This window comes from Rutidosis leptorrhynchoides, chromosome 11 (genome assembly GCF_046630445.1).
Source record: "Rutidosis leptorrhynchoides isolate AG116_Rl617_1_P2 chromosome 11, CSIRO_AGI_Rlap_v1, whole genome shotgun sequence".
Classification (NCBI taxonomy): domain Eukaryota; kingdom Viridiplantae; phylum Streptophyta; class Magnoliopsida; order Asterales; family Asteraceae; genus Rutidosis; species Rutidosis leptorrhynchoides.
In genome coordinates, this window is record NC_092343.1 from 174,640,360 (window position 1) to 174,646,540 (window position 6,181).

The 6,181-nt window shown below is 34.4% G+C and overlaps 1 non-coding gene across 1 annotated transcript; it reads right to left on the minus strand.

Annotated features, from left to right (window-relative positions):
* Positions 1–2,201: 2,201 nt before the first annotated feature.
* On the minus strand, positions 2,202–2,309 carry LOC139878880 (small nucleolar RNA R71). The gene has a single exon (XR_011769740.1). It is a non-coding gene; the product is annotated as a small nucleolar RNA R71 (small nucleolar RNA).
* Positions 2,310–6,181: the final 3,872 nt, after the last annotated feature.

Below are 6,181 nucleotides of genomic sequence, written 5' to 3' on the forward strand. Positions count from 1 at the left end.
TGGCTCATGAAGATTTGTATTCAAATATTGAAGATTTTAGTGCTCGGAAGATCATTTATACTTTGAAGATATAGTTTGTAATGGTTTATTTGAAAGTCTGGTTGAAAAATATCGAGCTCGGTACAAGATAATTCGGATCTTTTAAGCTCGTTGCGACATTTGGTGATTTATTGTGTGGAAGATTGATATGAGTCACTTTATTGTTATGTGCCACCATGCTCCAGGAATCAACAGAACAGACCTGGACCGACGGTCCACTATGGTCCGATGGTCCAGTGAGCAAGATCATTAACAGAAGTCACCTGAATCGACGGTCCACTTTGGACGGACGGTCCATCATCATTTTTCAGTTTGAATAGGTCCACATTGGAACTACGGTCCACGATAGTTTCCAACATTATTTAAAGCAATGTTTTGGTCATTTGAAAGGACAACTTGTACATTTTTCCACCACTTCGGGTCCTAGACTTCTTTGGGCAATTTTAAGGGTTTGTTTACTTGTTTTCATCATCTTTTAATCATTGTTAAACATCCATATTGTGGGATTGATTCAAGCTTGTGATTGGTACTTCTCGGTTCTCATTTTCTTATTATAATTTTATGATTTCCATTATGCTCATCTTGATTGCGATTTGCTCTTGCATTATGTTAGGCTAAATATTTTGTGTGTTTACTTGATTGTGAACCCTTGATTGTGGATTGCTAAACTATGTAATATTATTGCGTTAATCTGACTTTTGATTGTTGTGCTCAACCAAAGACCCATCGTTGTTAGGTTTGATATTTTTCTCCAATCACATAAAATTGTTGAGCAGTTACGAGAGTTAATCCGCAACATACGAATTATGCTTTAACACCTCTGATGATTTAGACAGTTACACGAGTATTTTCGAGAGATCAATGTATAAGTGTGATTGGTGATTGGTTGGTATTGAAACCCTAGCAATTGTGTACGGGAGACAGTTGTGATTTGTGGTTCTACGAGAGTGGAACTGGGTTGAGTCTCACATTCATTAGTTAGGTATAGTTTGACTAATAAGGAAAGTTTGACGAGAGTAGGTTGATTCTTGTTAGTTGAGGTCACGTGATTATTTGGCCAGTAGTCATAAGACGATGTACCTTTTCATCAAAATAATCAGTTTAATTGTCATGCAATCCACATTGAGGAGAATCAATTGAGTAAGCACCATTTGTTATCATTGTTTATTTGTTATTCTCTCATTCATGCTTTTCAAACCACTCTCTCATTATTGAGAAATTCTCCCCATTTTAGTTTAATTAATTGTGATTCAATCTAATAATACACATTACTCCCTGTGGATCGACCGAACGTACTTTTAACTAGCTACATATGATTGGGATTCGTTTCCCATTTGTGTGTTAGTAAATTAAACGTTTTTGTCCCATTTTTATAAGTATAATAAACGCACATCAACTTTTGGCGCCGCTGCCGGGGAGCAGTGTGCAATTAGGATTGTATCACTTTTGGTTATTCGATCCTTTCGTTGGGATTTATCCCACGCAAGTTACTTTTTCTGTTTACGATTTTCTTGTTTGTGCTTGTGATCTTTCAGCTAGGTGACAAGGTTTATGCCCCGTTTGCCTATGGGAAAATTGGTTGAACCTCATCCTGAATCGGAGAGAAAGTTTCATAAGGATACCAAGAAGACAAAAGCTCGAAAGAAAAATCAACAACCAAAGAGAAGACCTATTGGAACTAAAGAAAAGATTGAGACGGAATCAGAAAATAGTGATCCTACTCCCGATTTGGACCTAATAGTTCACGAAGAAACATTTGAAGAAGAAGAAGAAGAGGCAATGGCAAAGGATCCGAATGATTAACCGATGTGGACCACGCGACAAACTGCACCTCCAACAATTTTACCCGTCATTCGAAGGCCCGACATTACGGCCCAGACTTGGGAGGTTAAGAGTCAATTTATTCATATGTTGCATGAGAAGTTGTTTGATGGAAGGACCAACAATAATCCGATTGAACACATGGAACAATTCAAGGATTTGTGTCAATTGTACAAGAATCAAGGTGTAACTGACGATGCTTTCAAATTGAGAACTTTCCTATATTCCTTATCAGGTGATGCTAGTGCATGGTTGAAATATTTGCAACCCAACTCCATTACTACGTTTGCTCAATTAAGGGGTAAGTTTATTACGAGGTATTTTCAACTGGCTAAGGCCGAAAATTTACGAATGGTGATTAATTCCTTTGCTCAGAAACATGATGAATCACTTTATGAAGCTTGGGAACGCTTAAAGAGAATGTTGAGAAATTGCCCCCAACACGGTTTACAAAAAGGACAAATTGTTCAAACTTTTTATCGAGGGATAGATGAATATACACGAGGTATTCTTGATTCTTCAGAGGGTGGTGTGCTTTTGTATAAGTCTCCAAACCAAGCTTATCAATTGTTGGAAGACATTTTCGTTCATATATTTGAATGGACACCTTCGAGGGACACCCCTGTAAGAAAGGCAATAGCAAATGTGGCTTCGGAGGATGATAGTGATGAGACGATTGCTTAATTGCGATAGCTAGACATCTCGTAGTTTTGAGAAATTAAAGTTGAATGATGTGCGGGATTGCTTAGGTGACTAACGTTACTTAAGTTCTAGCCTTTTCGTACATTTCTCTTAACACTTGTCTTAAGTTTCCAGAGGAGTACTTTGAACTTAATTGTGATTTATATTTTGCTTGAGGGCAAGCAAAGGTCAAGTTTGGGGGGATTTGATATTGCTCAATTTATATACATTTCTTGTCGCATTATCGATCTCATTTGTCTATATTTCATGCTTGTTTGAAGATCTGTTGCACGCATTTTGTGAAGATTGAGTACTTTGTGATTATTATGGCTTGGGAAGATTTGTATTCAATTATTGAAGATTTTAGTGCTCGGAAGATCATTTATACTTTGAAGATATAGTTTGTAATGGTTTACTTAAAAGTTTGGTTGAAAAGTATCGAGCTCGGTACAAGATAATTCGAATCTTTTAAGCTCGTTGCAACATTTGGTGATTTATTGTGTGGAAGATTGATATGTGTAACTTTATTCTTACGTGCTACCATGCTCCAGTAATCAACAGAACAGACCTGGACCGGCGGTCTACTATGGTCCGACGGTCCAGTAAGCAAGGTCATTAACAGAAGTCACCTGGACCAGTGGTCCACTTTGGACCGACGGTCCAGCATCAATTTTCAGTTTGAACAGGTCCACATTGGACCGGCGGTCCACTTTGGTCCAGCGGTCCACGACGGTTTCCAGCATTATTTAAAGCAATGTTTTGGTCATTTGAAAGGACAACTTGTACATTTTTCCACCACTTCGGGTTCCAGACTACTTTGGGCAATTTTAAGGGTTTGTTTACTTGTTTTCATCATCTTTCAATCATTGTTAAACATCCATATTGTAGGATTGATTCACGCTTGCGATTGGTACTTCTCGGTTCTCATTTTCTTATTATAAGTTTATGATTTCCATTATGCTCATCTTGATTGTGATTTACTCTTGCATTATGTTAGGCTAAATATTTTGTGTGTTTACTTGATTGTTAACCCTTGATTGTGGATTGCTAAATTGTGTAATATTATTGCGTTAATCTGACTTTTGATTGTTGTGCTTAACCAAAGACCCATCTTTCTTAGCTTTGATATTTTACTTCAATCACATAAATTGTTGAGCAGTTACGAGAGTTAATCCGCAACATACTGTGATGATCCTTCCAAATCCCTTTGGACGAATACATCATTCATCGGTTTCATAGTGAGGTTTTGACCTCTATATGATACGTTTTGTAAACATTGCATTCTTTTGAAAAGGAACACCATAAATGAATATATAAATCCAAGGTTTTTGACGTCTGATGATTTCTATGTACAGACAATCACTGTATATAATAGTTTACAATACTACATCCGTTGATAATACAGTCAAAATAAGATACATGGTGATGATTTTATGAATGCAAAGTTTTCTTGAATAAAGCATGTATGACTCCATGCACATAGCTTGTATAACGTATAAGTAAATAGTGGAAGACTTCTAGAAACCTGAGAATAAACATGCTTAAAAGTGTTAACACAAAGGTTGGTGAGTTCATAGTTTTAATGTTGCGCATAATCTGTATATAAAGGTGGATCACAAAATTTCAGTTGTTTCATCCGAAAAGTTTATCAAAATATTCTACGAAATTGAGCACGCTGGTAACTAAACTTAACGTATATATAATTTATACCCTTTGTATAATCATCTTAATAATACACGCAAACCAACGTGTACGCTTCTCAAATAGCATACGTCCGTTAAAAGGCTAGTGCTCTAGCTCGGACGGAGATATCAAGCCCTATGGATCCATATACTACTACTCGCGCCCACCAGTTCTTATAACCGACAGTTACTAGTTACCAAAGCTAAGGGATTTTCGGTTCAAACTCAGTGTAGAATTTAGTATGTACTTGTATCCGTTTCGTTTAAAATAAAGTGCATGCATTCTCAACCCAAAAATATAGATTGCAAAAGCAATTAAAAAGGGAGCAAATGAAACTCACCTTAGCAGCACATAAGGTCATTCACCAAAAAGTGACCGAAACTCGGAATGCAAAATTAACCGTAAATCTCAACCTAGAGAACATATGTTGGTCAATACATGTCTAATAAGCTGGGTTGGGTCATAGTGTATCACAATCCTAATGCTCGAGACCGACATGTGAAAGTTAACAAAAGTCATTTCAAAAGTCAACCTGACCCAATATGATCTTTAAATCTATACATGTTTATTATATTAACATAGTATAAGTCTTGATAGTTGAACGAATTTATAGTTTATCAAACTTAAAACATTATTTATTTCAAGAGTTATATTGTATTTGAATGATCATGGCAATTGGATATATTTTAACATTTCATATAGTTTCCCAATACTTGTAAAATCAGATTATAGTGTTTATAAAGCTTTAAAACATGATAAGACAGTCAACTTTGACAATTGTTCAACAAGACGAGACGTGTCTTATATAGAAATTCATTTACTCGATTAGTAATATCTAAAAATCCAATTTATCAATCTTATAGACAAGTTGTTTAAATATTGATTTACAATTTCAAACACAATTTCAATTAACGTCATACATAATTCAGTTGACCATATCTTTTAATTCGTTCATCGAAATCACGCGATTTCTAAATGAAAAGTTAATAATTTTTCGCCACCTTTCCAAAAACATGCATATCATATACTTTATATCTGTAGGATGTGTATCAAATTCGTGATTCATTATACACTATAAAACGACAAAATTAAATATACAAGCATGCATAATCATATATACTCGAGCACTAGTCAGGGATACACTATTAATATATAAAAGATAAGATATAAATGCTTACGTATCAATATTGTGATTCAATATTGCAGAAAAGTACGTAGACGCAACGGAGACGATAAATACTAGGTTTGATTTGCGAATAATACCCACGAACATTACCCGTAACCTCCATAGTTATAACCCATAGTTTCCTTAGCCCTATCCTACTCATAAAACTCATGTTGCAACAACTCGCGCGTACCCATTGTCGTAGTATTTTATGTATAAATACTAATACTAATAATAATACTTAATAATTCTAATAATAATAATAATAATAATAATAATAATAATAATTATAATAATAATAATAATAATAATAATAATAATAATAATAATAAATATACGGAGTAATATAGAGGGATATGTGAGATGTGTGTGTGAAGTCTTCAGTGAACGAGCTTGATTTATAATGTCTCCTGGAATCCCCATCCATGCGATCGCATGGATGTTGTGAGTATTCATCATGCGATTGCATGAGTGCATTTTACAGCTTGCACTCATTGTTTGAACTTGCCGATACATTCTAATGATTATATATATATATATATATATATATATATATATATATATATATATATATATATATATATATATATATATATATATATATATATATATATATATATATATTATTTAATATTTATTATATTTAATCTTTAGAATTAATTAAATATTATATTATATTTACGTGCATAGTAAAAATGAAATTTTTGTTCAAATGACTCGTGCGTTGTCACTCGATTCATGTACCACTTTCGGTTTCTCGAGCGCTCGTTCGTACGTTTAGATAACTAGCCT